We start from the raw sequence: 24,551 nt of genomic DNA on the forward strand, positions 1-24,551 counted from the left end.
TCTACTCAAAGGGAGCCTGCAGGCAGAAAGCAGAGGCAGAGCAATGTGCCCAAGTACACCCCACCCCTGCAGGCAGAGCAGGGCACAAAGGACCTCACCAGCACCTTTCCCCTCGGGCAGACACTGAGCTCCACTGTCACGGCCAGCACAGGCACCACAGCCCCTGCTCTGAACAGGAACGAGCAGCCAGGAGACAAGATCAAGCACAGGGAACTAGAGTGCACTCTTCCATCTTCACTAAATGAACTCAGGTGTGCAACTGGAGGATGACTGGTATTGACTTACTCTTGCTTCTTTCCAACTCATATCACACAATTTTAATAAGTTATTTCAGGATTGTAAGCTCTGTGTTAGCATGAACCAAACTCCAGTCACTAAACGCGCCACCATTATGTTACATCATTGGTAGTTGCGAAAGCACCAAAAGATTAAAGTTCTCTGCAAACTTTGTATTGTGAAGGTCATACATTCAACATTAGTAATTACAGTTCACTGTGGGATGAAATTGCATTATGTCAATATTTCTAACTTTTTTCCTCTCTGCAGCACAAAGATTTACTCAATTATTTCACTGGCCATTAATGATAGGTATTCTTTCAATTAAAAGAAAAGCCCACAGACCTATATAACCTGTCCTGTTCCAGAGTCACGGGGTAAATCATTATCTCCTGTACAAGACCATTATCACTGTGTGCCATAACAATCAGACTTAATGAGGTTTTCCTTTCCTCCTCTCTTCACTGCCACCAGCAATGTTTTCTGTTTACCAAGCTCCTCTATGCTGATTGTGTGTTGAAATTACAATCCATCCTTTTCCCAGAGAATACAGTTTATATCAGCAGCTGAAAAGTAGAGAAAAGGCATTTCTGTTCTAAAGGCATAAGGAACATCTTGGGTATTCTGGGTTTAAATAAGTTTTCTGCCCTGACTTGAACAAAATCTTTAAAAGTTTTGGTATGTCCTGGCACATGTTAAGGGCTCAGGGCTGTCATGCAAATCAGGAAGGCAGTTTTGCAACCCACAGAGATGAACCAGGACCTCCCCCGTCCACTTAAGAACCCTGTATCAGATGTCCCTCCCAGTGTGATGTTTCCTTTAATTGATTCATCTTTCTTTAAAACATTCTGAAAGGAGGACAGCCTCAGAATCTTCATCACAACAACAACAGACCACTGTTATTCTTCTCTGAACTTTAACAGAACTGCATTCCTACCCCATAAAAATGAGTAGGTGAACCATTTCCTGGATTTTAGCCATGTGGTCTTGCACCTTAAGAGCTTCATGTTCAAGCAAGTCCGACATCCCAAAGCAACCCCTGAGATATCATTACATCACTGTCCTAAATCAGTGCCAGCTGGACCAGGATGAGGCCTCACAGGGCCCCTTTTCAGCTCTATGAACTGAGTGAACTGCAGTTTGCAGTGAAATACAAATAAGCTCAAGAGGCTTTATATTTCACAAGAAAAAGAAAGTTATGTTTTTAGTAATAAGGTGAACTTTAAAAAATATCCATGATAGGATGCAATCTGAAATGCAAATACAAAGTCTCTCTTCTCCCAGAGTTTAAATATCAAGAATGACCTAAAAGTTTACAGTGGTTCCCTGGAAGATGTTAGGCTCATTGTTATAATAAAATTAATTGGTTGAGATCTGAGTGTCAGGAATGGGACTTTCAAAAATTAAGCATGGCAGAGGTGACTGTGAATTTCGTTTTCTAAAGCTGGCTTTTGTCAGAACAGAAGATGTTCAATTTGAACAAACCAAGGCAAATTGATGGGCAGCATGTGACAAAAGATGCCAACACAAATCTTCCCTTCCCCTTTATGCCCTTTTAAAGCACATCCCAATTTAAGTCAAGACTTGCTTTTAACACAACAGCTGGTAGGGACTTCGTGTTGTCAGGAAACCTAAAATATGTTGTCATCCCACACAGTAAAGTACAAACGTCCACCCAAAAACTCAGCTCCCATCCTCAGGCATCCAAACTAAGGGTTAACAAAGGTGGGATGCTATTCGGTTTGGCTATGGCTTTTTTGGTCTGTTTAAAAAACAATTCTTTCTGGTCAGATTTGCATGTCTTGACTATGTGCTTGAACACAGAGCTAATTTAATATATTGAGGACATATTTTTTGACATCTTATAAACAATATAGCACTAGTTCATTTTCTACCGTGACTGTTGTGTGGACAGACAGTAACATAAGAGCATGAGGACTTCTGTAGCCCTCAGTATAACATCAAATTCTGTTACCAACAAGTAAATAAATATAATTTTGATAAATTACGTAGATGATTCTATCTGTACAACACTGACTTGCATAAACAAGATTTCTAGTTTTCAGTGTTATGACAGATAAGTTGTATCATCTAGTCATAATAATACTGAATAAATTGATTTAATATCTGAAAGTTCAATTAAAAAATCCCCAACCAAACAAAAAGCCCCCACTTACTGAGGATTAAATTTGAGGTTCATGAAAACAAATAGTTTTCATTTACTCAATTTTGAGCCAGAAGTTTAGATGCAGTATAATTTCAAATTTGTTTAAAGGTACATTCGTGTGAAGGGAGAGCTTTTTCTTCGGATGCTATGAGGCTACCCAGTGACGGGGTCTGGAATAAGTTTGGCTCAAGAGCTGGGAAAGAATCATCACTCCTAGAGAGACTCGGAACCACAATGTTTAGAGTTGCACAGAAATCCGTGCTCAGAAACATGAGGCTGTCAGGTAGGTGAGAGCTAAGGTCAGTAGGTTAAACAAATGCACAAAGTGACTGTGCTGGAGGGTTTTATAGCCTTTCTGCTCCACACGAGGGATAAATAAGGTGTGGAATTGTTTCTGAAATTACTTTGGCTCAACAGTCTGTCCATTGCCTCTCCTCTGGGTAATCTTGAAGCTTTGCCAGGATGTTATGTTCTTTGATACAGAACATTTGTCATGATGAATAGCATTATGTAAAAGTTGTATTTTCCCCTTCTGTCTTTTGATTCCTAATATGAGAGATCATAACGTGGATTTAATGTTAAGAGGTCTGAGTACTTTCAATCTTTAAAATACCTGAACAATTGAGAGCCTCATATTTACAGCGTCAAAACCACCCTTTTAGATTCCCTACATTCAGACAAAGCCCTCATGATCTGATTTACAAACTCAGTTTAAAAAGAAACAAAGCATTTTTCCTCACAGCAAGAAACATTTTCCCCTCAAAAAATAAAAATTACTAAACACAAAACTTCAAACGTTTTTATCTTGATTTCCCAGTCCTTCCTCAGTGCTAGTACCTAACGCTGGTTGCAATGTACAAAGCTTTCAACTTTCCCCCCTTTTTTTGCCTATTCCCTTCAGGTTCATGCTTATGCACATCTCTAATACCGAGTACTAGAGTACCTCTCCTTGCTCCTTTTTCAGTAGATATGCAGGTAGGCTGATGAACAGCACGAGATACAATTGCACTGTCATTTACCACTTACACTGATCAAACCACAATCACTAGCTGCAGCCCTTGAGTGATAACTCACAGCACTGCTCTGCGTAAGCAAGGATCACAGGCTGCGGCCAGAACAATCACGCTGCTCTGGCAGCCAGGCACAGGGCTCTTGATCTCCCAGCTCCCTTTGTTCCCTCAGACTCCGTACAGAAGTCAATTACACATTTACTGATAACGTGGCTTACCCTGCCAGAAGGGTATTTCCATTAATATTACATCTAGTATCAGAATAAATGCAGAATAAAGGCAATTCTGTGGTTAAAACCCGTGATATCTTGGTGACCACTTTCTGAAAACAACAGTAAAATGTACCTATAGCAATAACAAGGTACAGAACCACATGACAGCTCTTCAGAGAAAGCCAAAGTGCTTTGAAAAAGATCAATTACTACAAAATTGTAGTGCACTGCTGTCAATCTTCTACCTTCCTTTATAGTGAGAAATGAAATATAAATAGCCTTTAGCAGTGGGTTGGAGCACTCCTCAATTAGGGGGAGAGTTTGCAGTGAAGTCCAAGGCCAATTCTGCTGACTTCCACGAGCAGTGCAATGTCCTATACTCCATTTTGCAAGGCAGGGATAAATACTCATCACAACCCTGCTGCTTCCAGATGCCACTGATACTTCTTCAGTCAGCTCTAATGAGACATCAACTCTCCACAGCCCAAATTGTTTAGGGTGCCCATGAGAAAAGTCTGTGAAGAAGCCCTTTTTGACAGCCATTTAAAAGGGAAAGACTATTTTAAGGTTATCAGAAGTGTAGGAAAAAGAAGCAATTTCTTGTTTCCTTACGATGGCCATAAAGAGCATGCAAAAATAACAGAAGTCTGAAAAATAAGAGAAAGGTCATTGAACCACTGCTGCCTAAGATAGAGATGTCTCATTTCTATTAATGTCAACTTAGAGGGGCCCAAGTGTGTCAGGCTTGGCAAATGTCACCAGTGTTATTACCTCGTTGTCGAGTATTATCGGTGTGCTAAAGGTACATATTCTTCTAGATGGCTTTATGCTGATCTGGCAGAATAAGGCCAGTGAAGCATGAATAATGTGTGAATTTATACCACCATGAAAAGTGCTTGTAACTGCTTCTCTCCCTTGACATCTTCATAAAAAGATATTTCATCACAGGACATGGAATATACTTTCCCAACTCAAACTCAGCTGCAAAGTAGAATATGGATTTTGTTGTGAGCTGTTTTAAGCAGCAGAACTGAAGGTAAATTGTGTGCAACACTAGGATAAAATGCCGTTAACTGGAGTCACCAGTCTGAGAGATGAGCCCATCTTCTGGGCTGGGCTATCCACCAGCAAACAGAGCTGTCAGAGCTGCAATTTGGCAGCAGGGCCACAGTAGTTTGAGAGAACAGGGCAAGCACCATAACCTGCCACCTCTGTATTGCTACGTGCTTGAACACTGAGCACAGACATGTCTAACACTATCCATCCCTGGGTTTTGTACAATTAATACTCCTTGTTCATCTCCACGTTAATGCCTTTTTCCAGTCTTCTTTATAAAGCAATCATGAACTTGTATGCTGAGCAGGACACAAAATAAGCATGGGTGGTTTCTTTAGGGTGCCAAAAACTGCTTGAGGCTGACAGCAAGAACTAATTTTGATTTTAACCTCCTTGTCCTCTTCAGAATTAGTTCAGAATCTCAGCAAATCTAGAAAGAATATTACAGATCAAGCAAAAAGTGCTACATTTCACAACAGTAATGCACACTAGGAAATAAGTGTAATTTTTCTCTTAAACTATCAAAGTAATTTAAAACCCTTAGTGAGTACCTTAATAGACAAGAGCACTCTAGCTTCAAATGGGTTTTAATGGGAGGGTAACCACAAGAATAAAATCAATTAATGAATACTATAAATAGATTAGTGAAAACTCTCTGCTCTTTTTCCTTTTCAAACATCCTCCTACCCCACCACCCATGGAACTACTTCCAGAATAATATGATAAAACAGCCCACATAAGAAATAAAATACTGCTACCATTTGGAGTTCTTTACACTGAATTTTCTGGAAAGTTTATGCAAGTTTATACTTCAAGAAAACTGGAGTGTTGTAACTACACTAACAATACATTCACATGGAAACAGAGAATACCAACACTTTTGATGTATTTTGGCTGCATTTGGAATGTCAGAAATAAGATGCCTTGAAAGATAAACCTTTTAGAAATGTTGGACTATTTGATGAGATGAGCCATTTATAAGTTTTGCCAAGCCACATCCTCTAAAAACTTAGCCATAAGGTGTCAGTTGCAATAAAACTCAAGTAACTACTAACGGCCGCTTAAGTGCCTCTTGTATCTTTAGGGGTGGTAAAACCAGAGAAAACACTTCATGTGTGCATTCAGAAATGAGAGAATATACTTTCTGCTTCTCTTTAACATTTAAAGAGTGACAGAAATACTAACAGAGATGTAAATTCCACTGTTAACATATATCGTGATACAAACAATCAGGCTGTGATTTGCTATGGAACAATGCAGAACCAATAACCAGTAACTGGGTGTTGAATCCACATGAACAGTGTTCCAAAGCTTTTCCACCACAACAAAGCATGGCAGAAAGATAGATCTGACCTCCTTTTACTGATGATTGTAATTACACAGAGTCATCTGAAAAACAGCCAAAGGTCTTTCTTGGAGTACTTATAACCAATGAGCCACAGCTCTATTTCCCTTTCACAGCTGCTCAAGTGTGTTGGAGAAATCTGTAACCCCATTCAACATCCCGAGGGTTGCAATGTGAGAATGGAATGTGACAAAGGACAAGAGTGGTGTTGAGAGTGTGTACATGGCCAAGAGTATCAGACCTGGGGCTGTTATCTTCTGCTGAGGCCACACACAACTCCCATTCATAAGAAGCAGATACAGTGGAATTCAATAGAAGAGCAACCATAACAAAGCTGTACTAAGCAAGAATGAAGCATAAGCAGGAATTAAACACCTTCCTGCAGGCTGTTTAGGTAGGGATTTACTTTTCCAGCATCTATGTGACAGTTAAGTAACCATGGAAATAGCTTATGAATGTTTATGCATAGAGGTTCTCCAATTGTGCATCACAGTTGTTTCATTTGTAGCCTTCCAAGAACGTGAATTAAGTTGTCCAATTAGTCCATGTTTGTTCTTTTAATTGCTTCTGTAGTGCTGCATCCTCAGTGATGCAGTTTGTGCCCCCTGATGTCACTGGGGGTCATGGCAGACACATAAAACCACCAACAGTGCAAAGTTCAGTAAAGATTTCCACAGAACAGATTTATTCGCTATTTCTGTGAAGGGTGGGAGAGCTCACACAGACCTCACTGATCTACACCAGGTCAAGCTAAGATTGGATAAAGTCAGTTACAGAATTAACGGACTTTTTCCCATGTCTCTGCCAGACAAACTCATTCACACATTGATAATTTATAGTTCTTATCAGGAAACTTGAGTAATTAATAATTTATCAGTTTCAGCAATACAATTTTTCCATAAGATTTATGATGGGGAATTAGAAATAGGTTATCTTCTGAGGAGGATTTAGGTATTGCCATGATAACTTGAATGTATATAACCTGACAAACTGTTTCACGGCCTCCCACCTCAACAGAGCAACTCTGTGACCATACCTGCTCTCCACTGTGATTAAATTGTTTTAAAATAAATCTGCTTCATGTATACACTGGTCATTCATTGCCGTTTCACTTTAATTCACCCCAAGGGATTTATTAACCAGAGCCTCAGTTACGCTGTCTCAGAGGTCACAACACCATCTTCCCAAGCAGCATGCCCCAGGCCCTTCAGGAATCCAGATGCTGACCAATGTGGGACTCTGGAGAGGGAAGGTCAGGTCTGAAATAGCAGATGTGCCCACAGAGAAAACTGAGCTCACCAAGCTTTTGGTGAGATCTAAGTATTAAACTATTGATCCAAGAGCAAGACACCTAGATTCTGGTTAGATTTAGATAAGACAGGACAAGAGTAGACACACACTGCTCCACAGGAAACCTCATCACATCATGAAATGTTTCTAAGACAACAGAGATGAGATTCTATTGAGGTGCTCCTCCACTTCCATCTCTTGTGGAAGAGATGTGAATGACCCCGAAGTGAATGAACATTTCCACCTGCAATGAATTCTTGTTCTGAATATAAAAGAGGAGTTAGAACAATTTCAAGCAAGTGTACAGGATATAGCAGACAAAATGAATAAGTTAAATGCTCGTAATTCAAGATCGGAATAAGGAAATAAGTTCAGAAAAAGAACCTGTTTGAAAGGCTCTTGCAAATCAGACTTAATAGCAAGCACTAGGAAACATTTGGGTTTTTAAAATCATATTGAAGCATGAAGGATCAGCTTCATGAGCTGAGCCTTTTTGAAAGCAAGAAATAAAAGTCTGAACTGGTGCTTGGCTTTCCTCTTAGTCACACATTCAAGACAAAGCGAAGGGTAATTAGCAAGAAGTTCACTGGTTATAGCACGTGTTCAAATGAGCCAGTATTCATCCAGATGAGTACAAACTAGTTCATTTCTGTGTTCTTTAGAGTAGCTAAAGATTACTCAAGGCATCCGGTATCTGTTTGTCTCTATATATCCTACAGACAAACAGAAATGAAAAATCTTGCAACAACTGAGGCCACAAACACTTGGAATGAATTAAGATTGAAGTCTGACTTAACAACATTGTTTTGTCACACTGTCTGCCTAAATCACTGCAGGAAAACACCAATTCACTCCTTCAACATCTGTGTAGCTATCCTTGACTTACAGAGGATGTAAACTCCCAGTCAAAGAGAAAATGACAAGCACAGAAAAATGCAAAAGTATCATTTTAGTAATGTGATTAGTCCCACAAAAGCTGTAACCACATCCTTACAGTTAATCACATAGCTAAGTGCTCTTCCTAGCTCAGACCCTAAACCAGCAGCTTAATGCAGAATTACACTCTCATAAGGACACAGCCCGTTGTCTGTGTTAAGACACTCCAGATGTGCCTTTTTTCATCCGTCAAGGGGACACATTTGTACCTCTCATGCTTGTGGTAAAAGTTATTGTGCATGTATCAGGCATTTTAATTTTAAAAGGTCTAGATGTATGAGTACATACTAGGATTTAATAAAATACTCAAAATCCATATTTAAGTGGTTTTGCAACTCTTTGTTGAAAAAAGAATTGACAGGGAATCAATTCATAATCACTACTCACATTTTTTTATGAAGTGTAATATACATAAATGTAAACATAGACATACCAAAATACATGCAGAGGGAGCAAGATGAAGTACTGCAATGATCAGTTTAGTCCAAATACACAGACATAACATGGGAAAAAAGCACGCCTTGCTGTATTCGGAGCTGCAAAGCTTGGATGTGGGATGGTTGGTGTTTTTATTTTGGGGGTGTGAGTGGGAGAAGTTCTCTGTTTTAGGTTTTTCCCTTTTTGTTTTTATTATTATTTGAAAACAGCCTGAACCCCATGTCCCACATGGGTCAGGCTGGACCCCCCACCTATGACCTAATGACAGGCTGCCATACACTCCAGCAGAAACATTTGTCTGACAGCTGGCTGAACCCTCTGGGTACCCCTCACATATCATTATTCCAATTACATTGACACCTGTGCCACAAGCTTCAATTAAATCCACTGTGAAACCTGTGTCCAGAGGCCTGGATTATCCCCTGTTCCTCACCAGGGGCAGGTAGCCACAGGGTTATTGTACAGTCTGTTAAAGCTTTTTATGTGGAGTAAAGATTAGCATTACACCATAGAAAGGCTGACAGACACGGCACACCTGGACTCCTTATTTAGCAGAGCACAGGAAACAGTTTTCATTACGTGCCAGGGAAATAACTCTAAGAACAAACCTGGCTTCAAAACTGAGAATCAACTGTACTGCAGCCAAAAGCAGTGCCAATCTGGGGCAGGTGTACAGTGAGCAAGCAGGTGGAAGATAAATCCCATTGTGGGAAGCTCAAGGATGCTTATCTCACCACAAAGAACGCATGTGTCTCTGGTACTGGTTCAGTTTTTTACTGTCTGCTTCTACTGGGACTGAGTTTCTGCTCTGGAAGACAGCACAGGAAAATGAGAGATCACAAAGGCAGCCTTGGAACCCTCCCCAGCTTTTCAGATTAATGACTATTTCTAAGGCAGAGCTGTCCCTTCCTTCCTAACGAGCTAAACTAGTTCATTAGATTCCTGATCAAAAGTAGCTCCAAAAGTAAAGTTAAAAAGAGTAAAAGTGGTGCCCTCGAGCCTGTAGAAAAACACATTTACTGATGCTGTGTTAAAATAAAGGTATTGCTCATTTTGACCTGAGCCATTCAAAGCCTGGAAACCCAAGGGTGGTCATCAGCAGTTTGCTTGCTCTAGGATTGTGTTCCCTCTTCTAGGAATGCATTGAATGCACACATCACAGGGACAATCCCTGAGATAATTTCTTCAAACCTGCAGTATTACACAGACAACAGAGAACTTGCTGTACAAAAAGGATCAAGTAATTTCAGTTTTATAGCGCCTGTGCTTAGGTTGGGGATCTAACTTTCAGTCAGCATTTTTAGCTGTCGCATTTTGGAGAGGAAAGAACAAAAATAAAGAAGCAGCAAGTAAAATGAGGGCAGTATGCAGCATCACAGTTGAACAGAACAGCTACACTCCAAGCTCTTTCAACATGTAGAATTCTCAGAAAGGGTGGAGCTGAATATGAAATATTCCATAAAACAGTCAAAATAAGATACAAAATATTTTCCTGCGTTCAGTGTAGGCAAACGGTGAACTCGACAACACAGCCAGTCACTGCAATCAGTTTCAAACCACATAGCAATAATGTGTGCCTGTGCAAGATGAGACAAAGAGGTAGCAGTGAGATGGAAATACAGCCTGGATCAAAAATTGCTCACTGAGGTCAGACTGCCTTTCCACTTCACTGAAGTCAGGTGCAAATCTCTTACAAGAGGAGTCCTCAGCAACAGGCTGCTTTCCTTAAAATTTTTGTGCTCTCCTTGAAATTCTCTTGCTTTCCTTAAAATTCTTGTGCTTTCCAATAAGTATCACAAATACAAACCTTAAGTGCAGCAGTGGTCACAATTTCTTTCTTTTCTTGAAATCAATCCCTTATAGACTAATTATAGAAACTTTTTTTTTTTTTAACTATAGATCTGTCTCAAGCAGAGATGAGCCATGAATTAAAGTGTAATCACCTTGATAGCAATTATATATGTAAGTTTCACCTCCATTGCACTTTGAAAATTTTCTTAATTAATGACATGTCTTTCTGCTGTGCTAAATGTAGCAACCCAGAAATCTGGATTCCAGCTGCTCAGGAGAGATGAACATCCTGCAAAATTTTTGCATCTCACCCACCACAGTGCCTGGCCCAAAGTCTGTCATTTGAGTCCAGAAGCACACCTAGCCTGTAAAGTGACCTGCTGCAGCAGGGAGGAGATCATCCTTTCCCATGTTCATGCATTTCTTGGCCTTCCAACAGATGTCAAGTGAGTTCCAGATCAAGATAAACATGCAGGAACGTCTGATGCCCCAGGAAATTAAACATTAAATAGGGCCCCCACACAGTTGAGAAGCACTGGGTCCTGTGCAACACAAGGGGTTTCTCTCACCTTGGCAGGCAGCACTGCCAGGAAGCCACCACCTCAATACAGCTCAGCCTAAATTAGCTATAACTTGTTAAAAGCAGGACTGGAGACATAAAAATAACAGCAATGCAAGATTATTTACTGACTTTGAGTTTCAGGGCTGTTTAATGTCACTACAAGAAAGTGCTACCAGCTTACTTTCCTTGAGGAAACTGTGGCTGTCTAGAAACAAATAATGAGTGAAATGCTGCCAGTTTTCTGCACTTTACAGTAAAAAAAACTCAGAAAGCCCTGAAAAACCATAAAAATCTCTGAGCAAAAAACCTTTTGCAAAGTTTGGCATCATGAAGTAGAGATTAACTCAAGGCTCAGAGGTCAGTAACAGTGTTCTCAGGGAATGCTACTAATATTTTGAATCAGGGTTTTAGAAACTCTCAGTTCCTGAGTGACAGTCAAAAACTCACATAAACTATTATTTTCTCCTATTTACAAATTCTGGAGGACACAACATCATGCATGTGATTGAAATTCTCATATGAGAACCTAATAATTGTTAAATTGTGTTCTCTCCTTTTTTAATACTATTTTATGAACTTAAAGCAGAGTATTTGTTTTGAAAAGCTAAACAAGCTGGTGCAAGAACAGGTGGTTTGTTTTTATTTAGTCTTGGAGTTGAAAAGGAGGATATTTGGAAGATGCAGCAATAGTACACACTCCTTGATCCATCAGGTATCACTAGCAACATAATAACATAAACCAAAATGTAAGAGGTGTTTCATAAAGATTCCTATGGGAATTACTTCTGTGCACACACATGCCTCATTAAATATGTTAAACAGACTAATGGTAGACTGCAGAAAGATCAACTTTCATGTAATAAATCCATAACATAGCTTTAAGTTTTTTGCTCCTTTTTTTTTTGAAATTTGGAAGTAAGAGTTGACAAGGAAGAAAAGGGAGAAAAGAAATGGGGCTAAATCACCCAGATATGAAGACTTGTATAGCATTTACTTACCTTTTAAATAAGCTCCAAATGGTTTCTCAGGCCAAGAAGGGAGTATTTAAGCCTTAACATACAAACTTCAAAGCCAGTTATACTGTATTGTTCAGTAGTTTTATAATCTCTAGGAAAAAACCATGGCTGATATAAACTGAAATGTAATGTTCTTTCTTCTATTTTTTCACCATTCTAACAAAGCATTTACCAAATTTGCCACTGATATATTTAGACAACAAAATGAGGGCTGGGTGCTTGCAACTGCTCTTTTTTGTTTGTATCGGGAAGTGATCAGCAATTCTAGAATCTCACTTGGAGACCTGCTCGTTTTAAGTTTCCATGAAATGCAGGCATTGTTCTTCAAAAACACGTCACAGGGGTTCCTCATAAGCAATTCTAAAAAATGTCATTTTCTTATCCGTACAAATGTAAGTCAAATAAAATTACTCCACAGCTGCTGGGTTTCTAGCTTTCCTAATTGTATTTATTCACAGATTTCCTTGGCATTTCAAAGTGGAACTAGAAACAAAAGCAAACAAAAAAAAAAATCCAACCCAACAAACACAATGCATACATTGATGAAACCTCCCGAGTGCTTTAACATAATCCAAGGCAATTTTCTCCAAGAAACAAAATGAATGAAATTTGCTTATGGACCCCTAAGCTTTGCAAACCCTTCAACTAGAACAAGAGAAATATGTGGCTGGAAGCCAATCGGCAGCCAAATGTGTTAGATGTGTTCCATTTATTATTAATGTGACAACATTCTATATAGCAGCAACAGGGCAGGCAAGTAAAGCGTTGCCATGGAGATAAGTTACTCAAGATGCAGCTAAAAATACTCCCTTCTTCCCTTACTGTAATAAATATTGCATTATGTGAAGGCTAACAATGATGATATCAAATGCCATCTCACAAAGGCTTCCAGCTGTGAGCATTCTGTCTAGCTAATGGATTGCCCGACAGACACGGAGCACTTCTTGCCTGTGGGTGTCAAAAGAGCCTATTTCTGCCCTGGTTACATGGTTAAATGTTAGACGGCAGCTGTTGACATCATTAGGACAAAATATTGCTCCCTACTCAGGGTAGGTTTCTTACACCATTGTGACTTTGGGGGATTACAGTTATGTTCAGGGAGGAGATGCAACTTAAACTGGAAAACAAATATATGGAAATGTCCTTTGAGCAAGATCACAGGAGGTTATTAGGCCTGGTCTCTGAGGACTGTGGTTACACATTTCATGTTTTTGCTGCTCCATCAGGTGCCTTAAGATTACCAAGGATTCTACCAGTACCTATTAATCAGAGACCAAAAAGAAAAACAACAAAACCAAAAAAAAACCAAACCAAAAAACCAAACAAAAAACCCCAAACAAAACCCCAAAAAACAACAACAAGAAAAACCCAAACAAAACAAAAAACCCCATAAACACCAAAACAAAACAAAGCCTCCTCCAAAATTTTTTCAGGCTTTTTGGGAGGACTCTTTCCCACCTTCAGCTATCTTGTAGTTTAGATATGTCCAGCAGCAGAGTTTTTATAGAGCTGAAAAAAGCTATGTTGCAACATTCTTTGTCCTCCACAGGAAACCTTTAAAAGCACAAAGCATCCATTTTTTTAGTTTTATTTTTTCTTCCTCAGGAAAACTTTTCAATAACTGATATAAAGTGAATCTTAATCAAACAATTTAGTTGAGAAATTTATATTTTTAATACCAGAGCAAAACACAATCCAGGTCTTGGCTAATGTCATAATCATTCTTACTTTTTCTCTGGGTCTGCTCTTTAATAGATGGAATTCACATTTATTTCTTAGTTAATCATCTAATTGAACAAAGGAATTATTTTCATGGAAACCCAGATTATACAGGTGGGAAAAGATCTCATCAATCATCCAAGCTGTGTCCTTGTTAAAGCCTGCTACAGAGTAGTAGATCATGTCTGGCCTTTTTTCAGTCAGAAACTCACCTTCAGCACTAACAATAGAGCTTCTTGCCAATACAGATAATCATACATAAAATTCTCATATTTCCATCTCAGTTTAAATCTTTTTGTTTTGCTTAGTGTTATAGTATGCTTATTTTTCAGTAGAATAAGCTGTATCTTAAAAAGTAGGATGATAATTACACTTGAAAAATCCAGGAATTGTTTGTAGACAAACAGCAGGGTGGAAGTTTTAATTTTGCCTTTTCTCAAAGTGCAAGATTGTATCTGCTGCTAATAGGCAGCAAAAAGCACACATGGGAAACACAACCAGGGAATTTAAGAAAATGGGGTAACACTACACAAGACTTCTGCCAGTGTGTCCCAGGAGCACAGAGCTCTGTGATCAGAACCATTTCCCCTGCAGTGGCACACTTCATCACTTTGCTTAGAGCAGGAACCTCCCCTTGACAACACACACAGCCACTTCCTTCAGGAACACAGTTTTTAACTATCATTTTTCCTCTTTTTCTGTGTGTACTCTGTTCTTACCCATGATGGCACAAAAATGAGCTAACACTACCTCCCCAAGCACACTCAGCTGCTGGCTGAGTAAACACAGGAGCAAGTCTGTCCTGAACAGCAGGTGAGCCTACAGACACAGAAATGTCTGGGTACTTCCTCAAAAGAACAAGCACTCTTCAAAATAGGCCTCCCTACCATGAGTAATTCCTGCTTCTCCCCTTCACCTAAAGAGATCACTGCATTTTAAATGCTCACCTGGGCTCAACACCACAGAGCCTTTAAGCACGGGCTTTGTGGTTTATTTGTTGGCTCTAAAGGACTTAACACACTTTTGGCACAGTATTAATGATATCCCAACTACCATTTCGTGGATAACAATTTAACTCAGATGTTCCTGTGGCTCTGTAAGCTCATTCTACTTGACTCTGCATCACCTTCCACTATACCAGGTTGCTTAAAGCCCATCCAACCTGCCCTCAAGTACCAACAAGGATGGGGCATCTGCAGATTCTCCAGACAGCCTGCTCCAAAAGGGATTTATCTCCTTAAACAGCCTGTTCCAGTTTCATGATTCTCCCTGAAACAGCACAGAGCAATTTCTCTCTGTTTCAAGGAGCAGGTTGATAATTCTTTGGGAAGGAACTTTTTATTTGGCTTTTAATTTCTCCACTGCTGTTATGCACATTTATCCTGTGTTAGTCTTTTTTTTCTGTCCTTCCAAGCGAGATGTTATTGTGCTTTTTACAAGCACCACAGCTCTCCTGTGAGCCTCCAGTCTCCCTCTAAAGGCTCAGCACCAGGCAGCTACTGTGTGCTGTGCCATGCAGGTGGAATCACCGTGACCTTGGATGATACATTTGCTGGACAAGCCTCCAGAGGACTGCATTATTTCTGAAGTGAGGCTCCCTGTCAGATGTTGTAATACATGGCACAGATGCCTGTTCCTAGCAGACACTTCACTTGGAAAAAGCATTCTCGTTTTTCACATCCATTACATAGAGGAAAATTAAGGAAAACAAACCTGCATTTAAGCAGAACCTGATCTTATTTGCTCCCACCAAATCTTCCCCTTAAAAAAAAAAAAAAATTGCCAAATCTTATGGTTTATGTATGCCAATTATAATAACATAGGTAACAACAAAAAACCTCAACCCAAATATCATATATGGGAACCCTGGGAAATGGTGTTTTTAGGAGAACACTGATTTGTACAGGACTGTGATTACACCGCATAAATAGACTCGATATAAGAACACTTCAGTGGCTGAAGATGTCAAAGTACAGCAGAAGGGGCTCTCAGAGGTAAATTGTTTATCTTCTGTCTACTTTAGAACCCTTGTTAGCTGAGCAGAGGGACACCAGGACAACACTGACTACATTTTCAAAACATTGAGAGTGTATCACCGCTTCAAAAGGGAAAAAACCCCTCAGTAATGAAAAGCAAAGTTGCTGGGGGCTTCTGGGTGATTTGTGGGGGGTTTTTGTTGCTGGTTTAGGTGTTTTTATCTGAAGGTGGGGATTTTTGTTGTTGTTTCATTATAGCTTGGGAGAAGATGCACACTTAAATGAAGATTAGTAAGATTTAGAAGCCAAAACCTCAAGTTGTAAAAAGTCCAGGTGGATGACAATTTCCTATGAATGAGAGCAATTAATCATCACAACACACTCTTCAGCAAAATGGTTGATAATGTACCTCGAAGACTGGATGCCTTTCAGGTAGGAATGCTCTAGCTAACCACAAGACACAAGTTCTGCCTTAAAGAAAAGTTACATAGATGTAAAAAGACTTAACTATCTCATCATACAGGTAGTGGTTTAAAATTAATGATCCCTTCCAAGTTTAAATGCAAACTGTAAAATACCTTTCATACAGTTTATATAAATTATGGTAATGGAGCCATTTTCACCTGAAATATTTCTAACTCTAAAGAAAAAAAGAAACCCCCAAACCAAAACTGTTATACACAGGGCAATATTGCATAGATCAAAATTTTAAGAATGACTTCAGAAGTGACACGAAGTAAACCAAGGACAGCACAGAGTCCAGATTAAGCCTATATTTAAGAAGTATTTGAACTGAGAGCCTGAAGGCCTTTTCCACAGGAGTCCCCTGAGAACAGTCTCCTCCAAGAGCAGGAGCACTGAGCTTAGAGGCTTTTGTTAGTTCCAGGTCACTGGTCTCCTGTTCTTGCTCTGAATATGAAACTCTGCATTAGCCCTCCATCATCACACCTCTCTGATGCCTTTGCAGATATTTCCACTCAGAAAACATAATGGGCTCACGTGTCTTAGAGCTGAAGTGTCCTAACTGGTTGCTACCTCATATGGTCCTGCATTCAAAGGTCACACAGACTCAGGCCAAATATGCAGAAATAATTCATTAAAAAAATAAGCTAAATTCAGTCGAGTTAAAAATAGAGAGTTTTGTCATTTATGTTGAAAGTACACAGAAGCAATGACAAATTCCACCTTTGATATCCATTGATATATTTTGGTCTTATCTTAGTTTCTCTCTTCCATATTTGAATATTTTCGAGAAACATCCGTTACAACTTCAGTAATTAATCAACAAATGTCATTTTCCATTAAAGCCTATTTAATCGTCACAAAAATTAGGAACAACTAACAACCAAAACCAGTATAATTACTTCTAATGCAAATGTGCTAATTTAAATTGTGGAATACTTCTTTAAGAGAAGTCTGTGTTAATTGGGGTCTGCTCATGAAAGCAAGCTGCTAATTGAGCTGGCATGTGCCAGATAGACTAGTCCAACTGAAAGAAAGACAATATTTGCAATGTAACACTGATTTTAAAAGTTAACATTTTAATGAAAAAAGCTGCTATCAGGCTCATGCCAGTTCAATTAGTCACTCCTTCCCATGAGCAGACCCCAATTAACACACTTTTTCGGAAGAAATATCCCACTGTTCAATTAAAACATGGAAGCATAGATGATTACACAAGTCTATTTTGATAATTAGTCTTACTTGATCTGTCTCAAATGTGTTGTTTTTGAACTGCTGCATCATCAAAACTTATGGATTATTTTTGAGCAAATGCTTTTTATCTGCATTAAGCAGGCACTGTCTGCACAACAGAACCAAAACAGCCCAACCATCCAGCGGTGGCAAGGCAACACCCCGGTGCCTGTTGGTAATAACAGAGCTCATAGTACGATCACGATAATCACACGGAGAAATCAGGTGAACTGGATTTCTGTTGTGAGCGAGCTCTTGTACAATCCTATGACAAACAGGAGTAAATAAAAGCAGGCACGGGTTGATCCAAAGCCTGAGGTCAATGAGAATCTGTCTTGACTTCAGTGAGTGTTGGATTAGGTCCCCACGTTCCATGGGAGAAGAGGAATTATTGCATCAGGCAGTGGGAGCTGGCAACTCGGCAAATATTGATTCGGCATGGTAACTGCTATAACATTGATTTTAAACACAACTTGAATATAGATTTATCAACCATTCTGCAGCACTGTGTCAATGTGCAATAACAACAGCCTTTGATGGCTCAGTAAAGTAACAACAGCAAGGAAGAAACAGGGGAGAGTCATGATCACTGCAAGCGTTCCCTCAGAAGTATCACAATACACATACCTGGGGAGCTTGTCACCTAACTGAGCTATTGAAAGGATTGGGAAGTTGTGTCTAATTAACCAAGAGTGATGTTAATCAATAAAGTCACACAGATTTTGGGAATTTCCCCTGTATTTGGGACTGCAGCATAAAACTCAGTGGTTTCCTGTGGAAGGAATTGATCTTGCCTACTAGTAAGTTAAAACAATGCTTCTTACCATTGATCCCTTCAAATCAATATTAGGCTTTTTGCTTGATATGACGGGACAGGCAATTTTGAATTCACAAGTACAGATGGAGTGAAGGCAGACATGCCATCACTAAAGCAAGCAATGTGTGAATACAGTGCCCCTGCAGCCCACTAGCAGTAATCCCGGCTCCAGGATGAGCCCTTCATTGCATGGTGGGACCAAACTTCTGTTATTACCACTTGTCAAAAGTAGTTATCACTGTGATCCCCTGAGGAGATGTTCTTACTGATCTAAGGTGTCTTTAGAGAGTGCAGAACAATCATTTAGTCTGGAGGAGAACATACAAATCTATTTGCCTTAGGATATTACACGCTTGCTGACTTGTCACTGCTGCATCTAATGCCAATACCTAATGTAGTAAGCAGGTATTCCTGTAACCCAAAATTTATATTTAAGGCAACTGAAAAAAACCCAACCATGCTTTGGAAAATTATTCTGATCAAACCAGAACAGTTTGTTAGGTATCTACCTCCAAAATGCTGGGGGATAGGGCAGAAAAACTCAATGGCATATGGTCTTTAACTTACGTATTTACTTTCCTCGAGATAGTTGCTGTAAAATACCACCCACATTCCTAGTATTCAGAAATAATATCAAATGTGAAATGCAAAAGAGGTTTGTTCACTAAAATATTTTCATTTTGAAGGAGAGGCTGCACTTCCTGTTGGAACTCCGTTCATTTCTGTAACCCCAGTGCAGCAGGATAATTCCAAAGGCTTGACTTGAATTAAGTGACTGCAATGAGACTGGTGGATTTGCTAAAGGATCCCAGAAGCTTTGCTGCACAAGGACCTCCCCTATGCAAAGGGACTGAGTAAAGGCTGTAGGAAGGTGGTGCAGGACAAAAGCTGCAGCTGGGAGACTGCAGCCAAACCCTGGTCTGGTAGGTCAGAACCAGCTTCAGAGAGGTCATTGCAAAGGAGACCACACGTGTCTTTTCAATTAATATTTTCTTTGACTTTTCCTGTGGCTAGAGTCTGCCTTCTCTCTTTGGCATCAATTGCAGCAATTCTTTAAGTCACAAACATGTTTCCTCGGTTTACGGGGTTTTTGTTTTTTTTGGGGTTTCTTTAAAAAAGCTTGGAGCAGGAGAGACACAAGGTATGGCATCACTTGGGTGTCAGTGGAGGTGCATATCAGTGCAGAATATGCCTCGTTTTTTCTAATCTTTTCAAGTATGCACAGCTACTCTGAAACCTCTCTGCAGAAACTTCGCAAGAATAAATAAAAGTAGGGGTAAATGAGAAGGAATAAGGAAAACTTGCCTTTCAGGAGATGCTTTGCACTTCTAATGCCTCTCAGAATCCATCACTCTGCTTCTATACACGACTGACTTCTCTATTCCTACCCCCTATATTGCTACAGTACAAGCTGCGCCCTCTTTTTTCAAGCTATTTTTTTTTCTTGTTGATTGCGTCATATTCACTATCACATAAATTCTCATGCTATCTCAAAGCTTAAGTATTTGGCCTCTAGCAGCACAAAACATTTTTTATTTGATTCAGAATGCCGCTGTTCTCAGTTTGGTCACAAACCATCAGCAACCACACATTTAAATTCAGGGATTCAAACCCTTGCACTAAACTTCACATTGAATGAGTTAACACAGATAAACATTTTTTTTTTTCCTCAAGCTGGAGATAAAGACCATGTAAAATCAAAACAAAATATTTCTGTTTCACTCAAGCATTCAAAATTCAAAAATAAATATCCTCAGTTTTAAGTACTAGTGAATCTTTACGGTGGAATTAAAGTTCCAACTTTTCCAAATCGGGGGGGGGGGGGGGGGGGGGGGCGGGAATGGCCCCATTAAAGTACCAATACTTCTTACATTTCAAACCTATTTACTCCCTGAGATAGTAGAAAAAGAATTACATATACTTCCACAGAAATTCAGGGCCTACTTGAACCAGTAGCTCTTGATACACATCTTGAATTAAGTCCTCATTTAGCTTATCAAACAGAAAATAAGCTGTTTGTGCATTTCAAGCACTTCAACATAAACTTCAGTTTCAGGCTGAGAAAGAATACAAAGCCAAACACTCTGCATCACATGTAGGAGCTAAGGATACAAAATAAAGGCAGCTTGGGACCACCCTACCCAAAGGAGAACAAAACACTTGTCAATGATTTCAGGATACCACGAGAGGGGTTTTTTTAACAGAAAAAAAAGGAAAGAAAACAAAGAAAAAGGAGATCCCTATGACCCAGCTGCAGAAGTAAAAGCAAAGTGCAGGATGCAGCAATAGCAGATCTAAGAAGACATTGTTTCTGAGAAAAGTGAAGAAAGGGAGTCAGCAGGGAAAGGGAAACACTCTCCATTTTGATGCTGGCAACTCTCAGGCTCCTTGCCAGAGGCTACAGGCATCCCCAGGGCCCATCCAAACCCACTCAAGAGACTACTACAGAAAGTTTCAGTTAAGCAATGCAAGCATCTTCCTGTCCCCATATTTTGCATGAAGTCTTACAACAAGCAGTACGCAAGTGCCATTTTTTACAATTCTGTTCCCAAGATAACCCAGGTCTGTTCCTATTAAACTAGACTTGTTAGGCATTTACTTAAAGCTCAGGCAAGCTCCTCGGGTAGAGGAGCAAACTTAGGGCAATGGGTGGTACCAGATAAACAGGTCTTACAAGGCACTACTGGCCCTGCATACAGTTATCAGCACCCCAGAGATGCTTTAAGATACACGATGCCCATATTTACATGGTCAGCCTTTACAGAGACCTAGACGTTTTCAGGTATGGTCACTATTCAATCAGAGGCAGAGAAATTGGGTACATCTTAAAAAGATCAACTTTTTCAAACACTGTAGTGTACATGCCCATCTTACATAACCAGCAATTCTACCTTCTCAACACCTCATGTTCCAGAAACCCTAAAACAGCCAGAACAACTCACGTCATCTCCACGTTTTCCAACCTTTCATCTCCTTAAGTCCCTGACTCAGGAGCGTCAGAGTCTCTTGATCTAATATACATTACAGAAAAAGACATGTAATTCCATAAGCAGTGACTCACCCTCGCAGCCTCCGCCTGGGGGACGTAGGTCCACAAAGGATGGCTCCAGCTTTGCGTGTGACTCCTTCCTGAGCCAACACCTCTCTGAGGAAAGGCAGAGCTGGGCAGCAGGGTGAAATCCCCAGGTGCCCCCAGCCTGCCTCACCAGCAGAGATTGGGAACAGCTGAGATAGCCCCACCGTTAACCACACACAGGTGCAGCTCATTCCCTCTGCTCTTCCAAGGCCCTGCATTCAGGTGCAGCAAATCCCAGGGATTCCACTGGGCAGGTGAGGCCAATTCCCACTGCCCTGCCCGCAGGAAGAGCAGTGACACAGCCTTCCTCACCCTCTCCTTTCCACCAGTGGTTGTAATGAGCTACCCCATGGCTTCAGAAACACAAACTGAGAGCTGAGGGAGAGTTTGCCATTGTAGTTAGCACTGTCCTTTTCACGCTAAGGACGAACAAGAACTTTCAGAGCTTTCATGGGAAATCAAGAGAGCTGCCAGACCACAAAGGACAGTGGGCAACTTGGAACCTCCCAGGAGACAGAAAACCCACAGTGTCCCACCTCTGCCTTTGATGGCTTGCTAAAAAGCCACCTTGCAAGCACAGGCAGGCAGGCACTGTGTACTGAGACTTTCACCTCTGTCAAAAAGAGAGGAGCCTAAGCCCTGACCCCTTTCCCAAGGTGCTTTCAGGCTGTGCCTCCTGCACTGTCACAACAGATTGGGCTGTGACAGGTTGGTCAGGAAAACCAGAGATGTTTTACATTTTCTGCTTGACTTGCAGTCCTTTTACCAGACTAAGGCTTAGGACAGCTTTTCCACTGGTATTTTTATTATGCTTTGGAGAAAAATAGGTCTGAGGTTGACACTCGGTATTACAATTTCAGTACTATGCACATAAATTTAACTACTTAATTCCACTGAGCATTGGGTAAGTGGAGCAGCTAAACCCAGTATATTGCATGGAACATTTATCACTAACTACAGTATACAATTCCCTTTGCCATTTAGGCTTACACATTTTACAGCATTTACAATCATGCTGAATTATGCTGGAATTCCCATTTCAAAGGATTTCATGAATGTATTGCTTGAATGTTGCCAAACTCACTTTTTTGTTGTTCATGCAGACTTTTAAGGGGAAGTGAGGTCCTGTGAGGCTGCTTATGCATTGCTGGATCACAAGTATGGTTGGGATGTCTGGATTTCACTGAGAAGTTGCTGGAATAAAAAGTTAAGTGGGATCTGAGTGAAAGGTACAAAGAGAAAAGTGATGTAATTTTTAATCCAGTGCACCATAACTACTAGTGAATGTTGATTTCTTACTATACGAGGGAGAAATGGCTTGCAGCCATCCTCCCCTTGAAAATCTCCTAGTGTTTTCACAGTTTAAACCTGACTTCCTCTGGGCTGGGAAAACAAAAGCAAACCCAGAACCTCCTACAACTCTCAGAAGACAAACCTCCCACTTGTGCAGGGGGGCACACCTGGCCTGCAACTAGATTACTTCTACTTACTAGTTTGGTGGTGCAAATTTTTGGATATATAAAACACTTTCAACTGTAATCCTGGGTTGTGAGAAGCACAGAAATATCATTCTAGGTCTCCTTAAATAGATGACAAAATGAATGCACACTTCCCTACCTCTCCTATGCAAATCCTGCCTATGATCTTCCCAGTTTCCTTTATGTATCTTAAACCCTGAAGGTTTAAGAGTAATATTTCTGTAAGTCAGATACTATTAGATACTTCTAAAGCTCTTCCTTCTCTTCTTGAAAGGAAAAAGAAATAGAACCAATTAAAAGAAAAGTCCTCTCACTCTGACTTCAGCTGTACTATAAAACCGTTATTAAAACTATCGTGGATGTGACAGAAATAAAAGAGGTGATGAGGAGATATTTATGATGTACAAAAAATGTCCAGGGAGTACGTCTAATGATGTGATCAGGATTTTTTAGGCCCTTAATACAGTGATTATTAATGCAAGTCTGCTTCCATGTTTATGCAAATAGGCCTGGGATATTACAAATAATTTCCAGTCATGTTGCTTGAGAAGGCCGGGTGGGGATGCAAGGCTGTCTGAAGCCTGGAGAGACTTTCTTAATGGAGTCCAACAAGATTAGTTGCCTTCCCCCACTACATGACTCTGTAAAAAAAGCAAATAAATCACTAACAGTCTCCTAATAGACTTAGCTCTCTCCTGTCCTGAATGAATATTGCTTGGAATAAACTCTGCAATGGCCAGCTCTGATATTGCCATGGTGACTTTTTTTTTTCAAGGCTGAGTGAAAGATTTCCAAGTTTTTGACAATGTTGCCCCTTGTCCCCTGGGCAGGATTGTAAAAGGCATTCTGCTGGTGGGCTGCAGCCCAATCACTGGAATACTTTTCACCTGATCATGTTCTCCAGCTGGATCTCCGAGGTGAAAGGGGTAACCAGAGTTCTCTCCCTTCCTGAGAGTAACCCAATACATTCCTCCTCTGAGCCCTCTGTGTTAAAGGATTTATTATGGACTGTGCGATATATTGCTGCCTCACCCAAGACTCAGCTGTGTCTAGTGGAGCAGCCTGATTCTGAATAGCCTGGCTGCATCAATGCATGGAGTAGGGATTATTACCCCTGCTTGTGTGATTATCACATCTTCTTTACCTTTCTTACTTTTTTTATTTTACATTTACATCATTATTTACATTTTATATTATCCTCTTAAATTTTTTTTCTTTGTGTAGACTGCTTTTGTCTCTTCTGTGCAAGATCAATTTTAAGTACGTTACAAGACGTTGCTCTATTCCTTTGTTAGTGATCAGTGATCCCAGCAATTCAGTATGCTTTCTGGGATGGGAAAAGTCCAAATAATCCCATGAAGTGGGAGAATAAAATTGATCAGGTGGTTGAAATGGCAGTGCTTCAGAAGTTAGGAGTGAGGAACACAGATTGCAAAGGACTAGGGCTGAAGCTGTGGCACAGACATGTCTCATGTCCTGGTAAGTGAATTGGGACACTTGCTGAAACAATGAGGAAAAAAACCACAAACCAAAGGAAGCCATGGGAAAAAATGATTCCAGATAAGAAGTCAGCTCACTGAGGCTGGATCTTGCAAGCTCCTCTTTTCCATTAATTGTGTCTGACCCGATTCACTCCCACCTTTTTTTGTAAATCTGGGTTCCACACAGCATTTCTGCCATGCAGGTAATGG

General features: G+C 40.2%; 2 long non-coding RNA genes across 2 annotated transcripts in view; both read right to left on the reverse strand.

Annotated features, from left to right (window-relative positions):
* Window positions 1-21,443, reverse strand: part of LOC136292952 (uncharacterized) — a 173,095-nt gene extending 151,652 nt beyond the window's left edge. Inside the window, exon 1 of the long non-coding RNA XR_010722016.1 lies at window positions 21,368-21,443. This is a non-coding gene — a long non-coding RNA (uncharacterized lncRNA). The remainder of the gene's footprint in view (window positions 1-21,367) is intronic.
* Window positions 21,444-22,179: 736 nt separating this feature from the next.
* The window catches only part of LOC136292953 (uncharacterized), a 257,476-nt gene continuing 255,104 nt past the window's right edge, over window positions 22,180-24,551 (reverse strand). Inside the window, exon 6 of the long non-coding RNA XR_010722017.1 lies at window positions 22,180-22,576. This is a non-coding gene — a long non-coding RNA (uncharacterized lncRNA). The remainder of the gene's footprint in view (window positions 22,577-24,551) is intronic.

This window comes from Chamaea fasciata, unplaced genomic scaffold (genome assembly GCF_029207755.1).
Source record: "Chamaea fasciata isolate MVZ Bird 193981 ecotype frontalis unplaced genomic scaffold, bChaFas1.0.hap1 SCAF_8, whole genome shotgun sequence".
NCBI lineage: Eukaryota > Metazoa > Chordata > Aves > Passeriformes > Sylviidae > Chamaea > Chamaea fasciata.